Here is a 14,789-nt window from a genome sequence, read left to right as displayed (position 1 = left end):
TTTGGGCGTGGGATTATGGGGGGGGGGGGGGGGGTGAAAAAAAAAAAAAAAAATACAAATAATAATCATAATAATAATAAAAATCCAAATAAAATAAACAATAATATACTTTAAATTAACTTGTATTATTCTGTAGTGCTTATTCACAAAATCCATACACAGAAAAAGTTTAAGCATATTCATCATTGATGGATGAGATCAACATTTAAATATGAAATTTGTAATTTTAAATTTTTAACTAGAATGTACTTTAAATATGAAAAATGCAAGTAAGAAGCAGCAATCAATCTGATCAATTATTTTATATATTTAAAAAAAAACATATATAAGAACAGACTAAATTATAGCAAAGGAATTAGACATTTATATTGCATAATCATAAGACTGTACAATAAACAGTAATGCTTGCATTGTCTGCATGCACTCACTTTACTTTCCAACACAAAGATCAACAAGTTTATGTTTTGATAAACAATGTTTCCAGCCCAGAATTAAGTAAGCAATACTGTTTTGATCCTCCTAAATATGTCTTAACATGTTTGAGAGTGTTTGAATTGCATTATATTGCAAACAAGATTGTGTCACGGGCCAGCAAAGAAAGAACAGGGTCTGGGTCCAAATGCAGGGAAGATTAACTTTAACCCTCTGGAGTCTAAGAACAAAAAAGCCAACACGGCAAAAACAAAACCAAGATGCAAAAAAACACGAGAAGCAGTAACACTTACAAGACGTTGAGGTGACAAGGTGGGGCGGGGTCAGAAAAGAGACAGGACAAAAGCACATGGCACCAAACAAACACAACACTCACAGAAGACTGTGACAGAAAGACATAAGACTGTGACAGAAAGACAGAAAACTGTGACAGATTGGATATCAATTTATATAAACTGTTATGGTTCATGAATGGTCATGGGTCAAATTAAAGTCATAACACTTTATTTTCATAGTCCCTTTTGAATATTCTATTGACAATATAAGTATTGCACTTACATGTCAACTAACTCTCATTATAGTACTAATAGACTGTCTGCTTAATTTCTAATTCTGATGCTCTCCCAGAATATGTTTGACTGACTACAAGTAACTTTGCAAGTACATCAACTTATTCTAACACTCTAATGAAAGCAGGTACAGTCGTGGCCCAAAATACTGGCACCCTTTGTAAAAGTGACCAAAGAAGGTTGTGAAAATTCATTGTTAATCCTTTTGATATTTTATTTAAAAAAATATTCACAAAAATTTATCCTTTCATTGGATAATAAGAAATGAAAATTTTTTCTCAAATGCTCATTGGACACAATTATTGGCCCCCCTAGAAATTTTTATGAGTAAAATATCTCTGAAGTATATTCCCATTCAAATCCACAATTTTGAGCACTCAAGCTTGATTATAAACATGAAATTATCCAGCTATGGCTACCTGTTTCACAGAAATATAAAGAGGAGGGAAAACAAAGCCCAAATTCCCTTAATCATTCATCACAATGAGAAAAACCAAAGAATGTATTTCTGATGTGATAATTGAGATAATTGAGCTTAACAAATTGGTGAAGTGGCTTTAAGAAAAGAGCTAGAGCAGTGAAAATTCCCATTTCCACCATCAGGGCAATAATTAAGAATCTCCAATCAACATAAAATGTTACAAAACTGCTTGGAAGAGGACTTGTCTATATCGTCCTAATGTGTGGTGAGAAGGAGAGTTTGAGTAGCTAAAGACTCGCCAAAGGTCACAGCTGGAGAACTGCAGCAAATAGCAGAGTCTCTGGTTCAGAAAACCTTTTAAAAAAAAGTCAAACAGAACCTACATCAACACATGTTGTTTGGGAGGGTTACAAGAAAAATTATCCTAGCTCATTCAAAAACAAACTAAAGCATAATTCAGTTATCAGCCAAGACTGGAACTTTAAATGTGAATGGCTTCTATGATCAGATGAAACCAAACAAATTATTTTTTTAGCAGCAAACACTCAAGATGGGTTAGGTGAACACAGAGAGAAAAAAGTAACCCATGTGCACAATGAAATATACTGCTGTATTTGTTTTTTTCTGGGCCTATATTTCTGCTGGAGGCCCTAGACATCTTGTTTAGAAACATGGCATCATGGATTCTATCAAATACCAACAGATAAAAAATCAGTAAGTGACTGTTAGAAATCTTATAATGGTCCATGTTTTGATCTTTCAACCATACAATAATCCAAACACATACCTCGAAAACAACACAGAAATGGGTCACTGAGCTCAAAGCCAAGTTTCTGCTAATACCAGTCCTCTGACCTGAACCTTACAGAACATGAGAGGAGTGAACTGAAGAAGCACCAACATGGAGCTGGGAATCTAAAGGGTCTGGAGTGATTCTGGATGAAAGAATGGTCTCTGATCTCTTGTCAGGTGTTCTCTAACCTCATCAGGCATTATAGAAAAAAAAATAGACCTGTTAATCTGGCAAATGGAGGTTTCAAAAAGTACTGAATAAAAGGGTGCCATTAATTGTGGCCAATGTGTATTAGAAAAAAAAAACATTTATTTCATAATGATATTTCCCCCTGTTTTAAATTCTTATTATCCAATGAAAGGATACATTTTTGTGAATTTTTTATATAAAAGTGCAAAACGATTAAAGCAGATGAATTTTCACACCCTTCTTTGATCATATTTACCAAGGGTGCTGATATTTTTGGCCACGACTGTAGGTGCAACAACGCAACAACATAAATTTCAAAATGAACCATAACAATAAAGTGAAACCACTATATTAAATAACAATTAAAAAAAAAAAATAAATTGATGTTATAATTTGACGTTGTTTGGATGTTACCATTATGATGCCTTGAAAACACTGGATTATGGTTGCCATACCTGATGACTAAATATCAGTATTTGATGTCAATCTGACGTTGGTTTAAGAGGTTGACTCGAGGTTGGATTTTAATTTGCTAATGCCACAACCTAAAACTAACTACAGATAAACATCAAATGATGTTTTAATTTGAAGTTGTGTGGACGTTGCCATTATGACGTCTAGAAAACGTTGGATTATGGTTGCCATACCTGACGACTAAATATCAGTATTTGATGTCAATGTGACGTTGGCCTGAGACGTTGGCTTGACGTTGGGTTTAGGTTAGTTAATATCACAACACAACCTAAAAACAAACTAAAGATCAAAGTCAAACAATGTTTTAATTTTACGTTGTTTGGACGTTGCCATTATGATGCTTTGTAGACGTTGGATTTTGGTTGCCATACCTGACGACTAAATATCAGTATTTGATGTCAATCTGACGTTGGCTTGAGACATTGTCTTGATGTTGGATTTTGGTTAGTTAATGCCACAACCTAAAATAACTACAGATCAACGTCAAATGATGTTTTAATTTGACGTTGTTTGGACGTTGCAATTATGACGTCTAGAAAATTTTGGATTGTGGTTGCCATACCTGACGACTTAATATCAGTATTTGATGTCAGTGTGACGTTGGCTTGAGACGTTGGCTCGACGTTGGATTTTAGTTAGTTAATGCCACAACCTAAAACTAACTACAGATCAACGTCAAATGATGTTTTAATTTGACGTTGTTTGGACGTTGCCATTATGACGTCTAGAAAACGTTGGATATTGGTTGCCATACATGACGACTTAATATCAGTATTTGATGTCAGTCTGACGTTGGCTTGAGACGTTGGCTCGACGTTGGATTTTGGTTAGTTAATGTCACAACCTAAAAACAAACTAAAGATCAAAGTCAAAGGACGTTAGAATTTGACATTGTTTGGACATTAACATTATGACTTTTGGTTGCCATACCTGGCGACTAAATATCAGTATTTGATGTCAATCTGACGTTGGCTTGAGACGTTGTCTTGACGCTGGATTTTGGTTGGTTAATGCCACAACTTAAAACTAACTACAGATCAACGTCAAATGATGTTTTAATTTGACGTTGTTTGGACGTTGCCATTATGACGTCTAGAAAACGTTGGATTTTGGTTACCATACCTGACAACTTAATATCAGTTTTTGATGTCAATGTGACGTTGGCTTGAGACATTGGCTAGACGTTGGATTTTGGTTAGTTAATGCCACAACCTAAAACTAACTACAGATCAACATCAAATGATGTTTTAATTGGACGTTGTGTGGACGTTGCCATTATGACGTCTAGAAAACGTTGGATTATGGTTGCCATACCTGACGACTAAATATCAGTATTTGATGTCAATGTGACATAGGCCTGAGAAGTTGGCTTGACGTTGGGTATAGGTTAGTTAATATCACAACACAACCTAAAAACAAACTAAAGATCAAAGTCAAACAATGTTTTAATTTTACGTTGTTTGGACGTTGCCATTATGATGCTTTGTAGACGTTGGATTTTGGTTGCCATACCTGACGACTAAATATCAGTATTTGATGTCAATCTGACGTTGGCTTGAGACATTGTCTTGATGTTGGATTTTGGTTAGTTAATGCCACAACCTAAAATAACTACAGATCAACGTCAAATGATGTTTTAATTTGACGTTGTTTGGACGTTGCAATTATGACGTCTAGAAAATTTTGGATTGTGGTTGCCATACCTGACGACTTAATATCAGTATTTGATGTCAGTGTGACGTTGGCTTGAGACGTTGGCTCGACGTTGGATTTTAGTTAGTTAATGCCACAACCTAAAACTAACTACAGATCAACGTCAAATGATGTTTTAATTTGACGTTGTTTGGACGTTGCCATTATGACGTCTAGAAAACGTTGGATATTGGTTGCCATACATGACGACTTAATATCAGTATTTGATGTCAGTCTGACGTTGGCTTGAGACGTTGGCTCGACGTTGGATTTTGGTTAGTTAATGTCACAACCTAAAAACAAACTAAAGATCAAAGTCAAAGGACGTTAGAATTTGACATTGTTTGGACATTAACATTATGACTTTTGGTTGCCATACCTGGCGACTAAATATCAGTATTTGATGTCAATCTGACGTTGGCTTGAGACGTTGGCTCGACGTTGGATTTTGGTTAGTTAATGCCACAACCTAAAACTAACTACAGATCAACGTCAAATGATGTTTTAATTTGACGTTGTTTGGACGTTGCAATTATGACGTCTAGAAAACGTTGGATTTTGGTTGCCATACCTGACGACTAAACATCAGTTTTTGATGTCAATGTGACATTGGCTTAAGACGTTGGCTCGACGTTGGATTTTGATTAGTTAATGCCACAACCTAAAACTAACTACAGATCAACGTCAAATGATGTTTTAATTTGACGTTGTTTGGATGTTGCCATTATGACGTCTAAAAAACGTTGGATTTTGGTTGGTTAATGCCACAACCTAAAAGTAACTACAGATCAACGTCAAATGATGTTTTAATTTGACGTTGTTTCGACGTTGCCGTTATGACGTCTAGAAAACGTTGGATTTTGGTTGCCATACCTGACGACTAAACATCAGTATTTGATGTCAATGTGACGTTGGCTTGAGACGCTGGCTCGACGTTGGGTTTAGGTTAGTTAATGCCACAACCTAAAAAAAACTACAGATCAACGTCAAATTATGTTTTAATTTGACGTTGTTTGGACTTTGCCATTATGACGTCTCGATAACATTGGATTTTGGTTGCCATACCTGACATCTTAATATCAGTATTTGATGTCAGTGTGACGTTGGCTTGAGACGTTGGCTCGACGTTGGATTTTGGTTAGTTAATGCCACAACCTAAAAATAACTACAGATCAACGTCAAATGATGTTTTAATTTGACGTTGTTTCGACGTTGCCGTTATGACGTCTAGAAAACGTTGGATTTTGGTTGCCATACCTGACGACTTAAGATCAGTTTTTGATGTCAATGTGACGTTGGCTTGAGACATTGGCTAGACGTTGGATTTTGGTTAGTTAATGCCACAACCTAAAACTAACTACAGATCAACATCAAATGATGTTTTAATTGGACGTTGTGTGGACGTTGCCATTATGACGTCTAGAAAACGTTGGATTATGGTTGCCATACCTGACGACTAAATATCAGTATTTGATGTCAATGTGACATAGGCCTGAGAAGTTGGCTTGACGTTGGGTATAGGTTAGTTAATATCACAACACAACCTGAAAACAAACTAAAGATCAAAGTCAAACAATGTTTTAATTTTACGTTGTTTGGACGTTGCCATTATGATGCTTTGTAGACGTTGGATTTTGGTTGCCATACCTGACGACTAAATATCATTATTTGATGTCAATCTGACGTTGGCTTGGGACATTGTCTTGATGTTGGATTTTGGTTAGTTAATGCCACAACCTAAAACTAACTACAGATCAACGTCAAATGATGTTTTAATTTGACGTTGTTTGGATGTTGCAATTATGACGTCTAGAAAATTTTGGATTGTGGTTGCCATACCTGACGACTTAATATCAGTATTTGATGTAAGTGTGACGTTGGCTTGAGACGTTGGCTCGACGTTGGATTTTGGTTAGTTAATGTCACAACCTACAACTAACTACAGATTCACGTCAAATGATGTTTTATCTTGACGTTGTTTGGACGTTGCCATTATGACGTCTAGAAAACGTTGGATTTTGGTTGCCATACCTGACGACTGAAAATCAGTATTTGATGTCAGTGTGACTGGCTTGAGACGTTGGCTAGACGTTGGATTTTGGTTAGTTAATGCCACAACCTAAAACTAACTACAGATCAACGTCAAATGATGTTTTAATTTGACGTTGTTTGGACATTGCCATTATGACGTCTAGAAAACATTGGATTTTGGTTGCCATACCTGATGACTAAACATCAGTTTTTGATGTCAGTGTGACATTTGCTTGAGACGTTGGCTCGACGTTGGATTTGGTTAGTTAATGTCACAACCTACAACTAACTACAGATCCACGTCAAATGATGTTTTAACTTGACGTTGTTTGGACGTTGCCATTATGACGTCTAGAAAACGTTGGATTTTGGTTGCCATACCTGACGACTTAAAATCAGTATTTGATGTCAGTGTGACATTGGCTTGAGACGTTGGCTAGACGTTGGATTTTGGTTAGTTAATGCCACAACCTAAAACTAACTACAGATCAACGTCAAATGATGCTTTAATTTGACGTTGTTTGGACGTTGCCATTATGACGTCTAGAAAACATTGGATTTTGGTTGCCATACCAGACGACTAAACATCAGTTTTTGATGTCAGTGTGACATTGGCTTGAGACGTTGGCTCGACGTTGGATTTTGGTTAGTTAATGCCACAACCTAAAACTAACTACAGATCAACGTCAAATGATTTTTTAATTTGACGTTGTTTGGATGTTGCCATTATGACGTATAGAAAATGTTGGATTTTGTTTGCCATACCTGACGACTTCATATCAGTATTTGATGTCAGTGTGACGTTGGCTTGAGACGTTGGCTCGACGTTGGATTTTAGTTAGTTAATGCCACAACCTAAAACTAACTACAGATCAACGTCAAATGATGTTTTAATTTGACGTTGTTTGGACGTTGCCATTATGACTGCTAGAAAACGTTGGATTTTGGTTGCCATACCTGACATCTTAATATCAGTATTTGATGTCAGTGTGACATTGGCTTGAGACGTTGGCTCGACGTTGGATTTTGGTTAGTTAATGCCACAACCTAAAACTAACTACAGATCAACGTCAAATGATGTTTTAATTTGACGTTGTTTGGACGTTGCAATTATGACGTCTAGAAAATTTTGGATTGTGGTTGCCATACCTGACGACTTAATATCAGTATTTGATGTCAGTGTGACGTTGGCTTGAGACGTTGGCTCGACGTTGGATTTTAGTTAGTTAATGCCACAACCTAAAACTAACTACAGATCAACGTCAAATGATGTTTTAATTTGACGTTGTTTGGACGTTGCCATTATGACTGCTAGAAAACGTTGGATTTTGGTTGCCATACCTGACGACTAAACATCAGTTTTTGATGTCAATGTGACATTGGCTTAAGACGTTGGCTCGACGTTGGATTTTGATTAGTTAATGCCACAACCTAAAACTAACTACAGATCAACGTCAAATGATGTTTTAATTTGACGTTGTTTGGATGTTGCCATTATGACGTCTAAAAAACGTTGGATTTTGGTTGGTTAATGCCACAACCTAAAAGTAACTACAGATCAACGTCAAATGATGTTTTAATTTGACGTTGTTTCGACGTTGCCGTTATGACGTCTAGAAAACGTTGGATTTTGGTTGCCATACCTGACGACTTAAGATCAGTATTTGATGTCAGTGTGACATTGGCTTGAGACGTTGGCTCGACGTTGGATTTTGGTTAGTTAATGCCACAACCTAAAACTAACTACAAATCAACGTCAAATGATGTTTTAATTTGACGTTGTTTGGACGTTGCCATTATGACGTCTAGAAAACGTTGGATTATGGTTGCCATACCTGACGACTAAACATCAGTATTTGATGTCAATGTGACGTTGGCTTGAGACGTTGGCTCGACGTTGGGTTTAGGTTAGTTAATGCCACAACCTAAAAAAAACTACAGATCAACGTCAAATTATGTTTTAATTTGACGTTGTTTGGACGTTGCCATTATGACGTCTAGATAACGTTGGATTTTGGTTGCCATACCTGACATCTTAATATCAGTATTTGATGTCAGTGTGACGTTGGCTTGAGACGTTGGCTCGACGTTGGATTTTGGTTAGTTAATGCCACAACCTAAAAATAACTACAGATCAACGTCAAATGATGTTTTAATTTGACGTTGTTTCGACGTTGCCGTTATGACGTCTAGAAAAGGTTGGATTTTGGTTGCCATACCTGACGACTTAAGATCAGTATTTGATGTCAGTGTGACATTGGCTTGAGACGTTGGCTCGACGTTGGATTTTGGTTAGTTAATGCCACAACCTAAATCTAACTACAGATCAACGTCAAATGATGTTTTAATTTTACGTTGTTTGGACGTTGCCATTATGACGTCTAGAAAACGTTGGATTATGGTTGCCATACCTGACGACTAAACATCAGTTTTTGATGTCAGTGTGACATTGGATTGAGACGTTGGCTCGACGTTGGATTTTGGTTAGTTAATGCCACAACCAAAACTAACTACAGATCAACGTCAAATGATGTTTTAATTTGACGTTGTTTGGATGTTGCCATTATGACGTCTAAAAAACGTTGGATTTTGGTTGGTTAATGCCACAACCTAAAAGTAACTACAGATCAACGTCAAATGATGTTTTAATTTGACGTTGTTTCGACGTTGCCGTTATGACGTCTAGAAAACGTTGGATTTTGGTTGCCATACCTGACGACTTAAGATCAGTATTTGATGTCAGTGTGACATTGGCTTGAGACGTTGGCTCGACGTTGGATTTTGGTTAGTTAATGCCACAACCTAAAACTAACTACAAATCAACGTCAAATGATGTTTTAATTTGACGTTGTTTGGACGTTGCCATTATGACGTCTAGAAAACGTTGGATTATGGTTGCCATACCTGACGACTAAACATCAGTATTTGATGTCAATTTGACGTTGGCTTGAGACGTTGGCTCGACGTTGGGTTTAGGTTAGTTAATGCCACAACCTAAAAAAAACTACAGATCAACGTCAAATTATGTTTTAATTTGACGTTGTTTGGACGTTGCCATTATGACGTCTAGATAACGTTGGATTTTGGTTGCCATACCTGACATCTTAATATCAGTATTTGATGTCAGTGTGACGTTGGCTTGAGACGTTGGCTCGACGTTGGATTTTGGTTAGTTAATGCCACAACCTAAAAATAACTACAGATCAACGTCAAATGATGTTTTAATTTGACGTTGTTTCGACGTTGCCGTTATGACGTCTAGAAAACGTTGGATTTTGGTTGCCATACCTGATGACTTAATATCAGTATTTGATGTCAGTGTGACATTGGATTGAGACGTTGGCTCGACGTTGGATTTTGGTTAGTTAATGCCACAACCAAAACTAACTACAGATCAACGTCAAATGATGTTTTAATTTGACGTTGTTTGGACGTTGCCATTAGGACGTCTAGAAAACGTTGGATTTTGGTTGCCATACCTGACGACTTAATATCAGTATTTGATGTCAATGTGACGTTGGCTTGAGACGTTGGCTCGACGTTGGGTTTAGGTTAGTTAATGCCACAACCTAAAACTAACTACAGATCAACGTCAAATGATGTTTTAATTTGACGTTGTTTGGACGTTGCCATTATGACGTCTAGGTAACGTTGGATTTTGGTTGCCATACCTGACGACTAAATATCAGTATTCGATGTCAATGTGACGTTGGCTTGAGACGTTGGCTAGACGTTGGATTTTGGTTATTTTATAACACAACCTAAAAACAACCTAATATCATCGTCAGATGATGTTGGTCTTGGACGTCAATTTAACGTTGTCATTAGACGTTGGCTTGACATTGAATTTTGGTTACCTGACGTCGCGACCTAAATCTAATCTAATATTAACGTCATATGACGTTGTGTGCCTGCTGGGTAGATTCTTTCACTCGAAGTGGAGCAGAGGGGGATGTTGGGTTTAACAAGGAAAACACTGAAAGTAAGTGTTTTACTTAATTTACTGTAAAGTTATGTATTTCATAAAATAATATTATGTAATAATGATATTTGAATGCTGTGTGCCTTGATGTGTCAATATATTGGATTGGTGTGATCTTTCCACACACACACACACACACATACATATTATATATATAATATGTATGTGTGTGTGTGTGTGTGTATGTATGATGTGTTTGTTTCATATGTAATGTAAACTGATATATTATCATATATATTCATTTGTATATATTTGTAAATAACTTTTCAATATACTCAAACTCAATATACTTCATGAGTTAAATTGTTCATCATTCAAAGGGAATTTGTGCTCTCACAAGAGACACATGGGTAGCATGAACTACAGATCAGATATGATTTTTTTTTGGTGTGCTTGTACTGTCATTTATTTATCTGCTGCCCCATTTATGCATTTTAATTTTGATAGACAGAACGCCGCCTCAGCTCATTGAGATCAGCATGGAATTCAGGAGTCTTTCAGTAAGACGGACTTCTTTTTACAACAAAATATTTACTTTTACAGTGAGTTAAATGCTTTTCTTTAAAGGGATAGTTCACATTTTCTCACCCTTGAATTTGTCTTATGTCATATGTTTCTTTCTCAGACCACAAAAGGAGATTTAAATAAAATGTCCCAAATGTGCTTGTCTATATAATGTCAGTCTATGGCGAATAACATCAAGCTGTTAAAATAGAAGCCAAATTATAACAGAGTGGTCTTATGTATTATGTGTTGTATATTCCACGTGTTCTGCAGGTATACAATAGAGTTTGGTGAGAAACGTACTGAACTTTTTCATAATACTTAAAAAACATTCTGACTTGATTGTTGGTCTCTGTGCATGACTGTGTGTTCATGAAACACTATTAGTTCAGTTCACTCTGAATTGCACGCAAGTTCTGAAAAAAAAAAAATCAAGATTAATAAAAATGTGACTCTGGACTGGAGCTTCGGTTGCCATGACAGTCAAAATGACAGATGAACGGGATCACTTCCTATGAACGGGATCACTTCCTGTTGCAATGAGCGCAACAGATGTATTTGCCTCAGAGAAAAAAGGTGCTGCATATAGATTCTATTTTATTTTGTTTTTATTCATCTTGATTGTTCACAACTTGAATTGCTTTGCTAAAAGAGTCTCATGAATGCACATTCATGCAAAGAGACCATCAGTCAGGTAAATAAATGATGACGTCATTTTTATTTTTTGGACGAAATAACCCTTAAAACAAATTGTTCACCTGAATTGTTACTCACTTATACTTATACTCATGCCGTTCCACAGACACCATGTACAATATGTATGTCATACAGGTTTGGAACCACATGAAGATAAAAAAAAATGATGACAGAATTTTAGGGGTAAATGTTTTGAGTAAACTATTATTGTATTGTAAGTGATACTTGTCTCTGATATTTCACTTGTTGATAATAGCTTTGATAAATGGATGTGAATTTATTCTGTTTTTTCCCCCCAACTTTAAAGGAGCACTTTTGTGATGCTGCAAGTGGGAGTGGATTTCTTGCTTAGCTGGAGACAGCAGAGAACCACATCCTGTCGTCCTGAAAAAAAGAAAGAGACTACTTTCTCCAAAGAGATCCAAACGCCATTGGCACAGACTTTGTTAAGTGATCAGTAACATATAATTCAGCAAGGGCCGTCCTTAGGAGGTGCAACTGGTGCGTCGCACCGGATGCGTTTTGCATTACAAACAAGTGTGTTCTTAATATAGATAACAGATAAAATTACTATTATAGGACACATCAATTGTCAATATCAAGCAGCAAAACTAACTGTACTGTACAGCTAAAAATAGCTGGACGCAAATGAGACCGGAAGCTACACCAATAGAATTTACAAATGGCGGCACCCATTTATACATCAGGAAAAAGGTGGATAAACCTAATTTAAATTCAGAATACATATGGACCAAATAAGAATACATATTTTGTGCCTTTACACTGATTTGCTTTAACGTTATGTTTTATTTTTTTAGTGTGAAACCTGAATTGAAATGTTCATTTAGAAATCAGAAACAAGACACACCTTTTGAATTTGAAATAAAAGACTTTATTGATTTTAAAATAATTTATAACTTTGAATGCCATACTGGTTCAGAACAACTGCAGTATCTTCCTCTAGGGGGCAGTAATACTGGAGACTCAATGGAAGGCAATGTTTTAGTGCATCTTTTTCTAAGCCAGGAACCCAGAGATAGGTACAGGGCCCCTATTAGACTATAGGGCTGTCACATAAAAGTTAGTTAAACCCGGTCAACATTAATAATACGATGATGATATTATTATTAATATTCACAGATTAATATATAGAACAGATAAGAGTATTGAGTGATTTTTCTCTGTGGGTTTGGTGTTTTATGAACATTAAAGGAATAATTCACCCAAAAATTTTAATAGTGAAGAAAAAAAACCTGAATGAGTTTCTTTCTTCTGCTAAAAATAAGCATTATTTTGAAGAAAACCAAACAGTTGCTGGTTCACAGTGACTTCCAGAGTATGTTTTACTACTATCAAAGTCAATGTGAACCAGAAACCGTTTGGTTACACAGATTCTACAACATGTACAACAGATTCTTTGGACAACATGTGCGTGTACAAACAATGACAGAAATTAAATTTTAGGGTGAACTATCCCTTAAATTCACACGGCAGCATGTAGCCTACTGTCCCTTTAAGACCTGCATGCATACAGACATGCATCCTCTTTCAGTGGTTTACTTTCATTTTAGACATATCCAACTTAGTCTATAAATAAACCTTGTGTGTTTCGACAGTATTAGCACAGAACATAACTTAGAAATCAGGCACAGTTTGAAGGGCTTTTTCGTTTTCGTGCCGCACTTTGATTGTGCTTAGAAGAACCGAACGTCAGAAAAGCACACGAATTAAACTTTTAAATAAATAGTAAGGATTTAAAGCAGATGCAACTGCTTTAACTTATGTTAATGTATTATAATAATTCCGTGGCGCCAGAAATACAGCTGATAGAATGTGCGCTGCGGCACAATGCAACAATATTTCTTCAAAAGCAGATCGTGGAGACATTTTTAACGTCCACAACCAAAAATATTAATATACTACCCTCGGCAGAAATTGAGGACAGGGGGCAGACGGGACCGCGAGGGCACTTTAGCGTTGGACCTCAAAGTCGTAGTCGCAAGTCGCAGAATTCTCTGACTTTCAAAAAACCCTGTTTCAGTCAAAATCACGATGTTCCGCTCAATGCACTTCGATCCCATACGCTGTTTTGGGGTGGCAACTGGAGTGGCAAAGCTCATTTGTGCCACCCTTGTGGACACGCCTTAAGGCTCTGCCAGGTAAACATTTCATTGGCGTTCTATTCTCACATGATGCACTTTTTCTGAGCCCCTAAGCCTAAAGCGCGCGCACACTGTCAAACAGCGCCAAACTGGATTTTTGTTGGGTCAGACTCATCTGCTACTGATGGAAAAATATGCACAAAACAATCAACTTTTAAATGTTTATTTATCATCAGAGGGACAGTCCGTGTCTAGCCTCCCCCTAGACACGCCCCTGGATGCGAATAAACCTTTGTAATTAATATAGTACTAGACACAATTTTGAAATACATAGGCCTACACTTTATTGGCTGAATAACTGGTGCGAAGATGACTCAGTCTGCACGTAGAGATGAAAGCTGCACGAGAAAAGGTGAAGACCTGTTTTTGGTAAAACATGATTTTAACGACTTCATTAAGTTTTGTTTTATAGAAAACTCTTTTTAACCCTCTGGAGTCGATTAACGCATATACGCGTCATGAGTCATTTTCTCCACGAAAAGAACTTAAATTACACTTTCAGTTTTGATTGTACAGATAAGATTAATACATCAATCGAATCTGTAAAGGGTCTACTTTTTTTAATACAGACATAATAACAACAGAACTTTGTGCACTTTTAAAATAAAGATAACAAACCAGGTGTGCTGTCTGCGTGATCGTAGGCTAATGTACAAACACGTCATTAAAATGAACTGTAACTCCGTGAATACTCAAAGAAGAGACATGAGAGAGATATCTATAGAATGCTTGACATGTCTGCTTTTAAACTAAACAAGTGCTGCCAAAACAGATATTCTGTGATGAAGTAATCCATATGAAAACAACGCGATGTCTAGTTTTTCAAGTCTCCCTTCATTATATT

General features: G+C 36.5%; 1 long non-coding RNA gene across 1 annotated transcript; it reads left to right on the top strand.

The window, feature by feature from the left end:
- Positions 1-10,520: 10,520 nt before the first annotated feature.
- Positions 10,521-12,654, top strand: LOC113051137 (uncharacterized). The gene is made up of 3 exons (XR_003276868.1): positions 10,521-10,583; positions 11,031-11,083; positions 12,091-12,654. It is a non-coding gene; the product is annotated as an uncharacterized LOC113051137 (long non-coding RNA).
- Positions 12,655-14,789: the final 2,135 nt, after the last annotated feature.

Source organism: Carassius auratus, chromosome 31 (genome assembly GCF_003368295.1).
Source record: "Carassius auratus strain Wakin chromosome 31, ASM336829v1, whole genome shotgun sequence".
In the NCBI taxonomy this organism is placed as follows: Eukaryota; Metazoa; Chordata; class Actinopteri; order Cypriniformes; family Cyprinidae; genus Carassius; species Carassius auratus.
The sequence above is the reverse complement of the archived record's forward strand: the minus strand, read 5'-3'. Positions and strand labels throughout refer to the sequence as shown.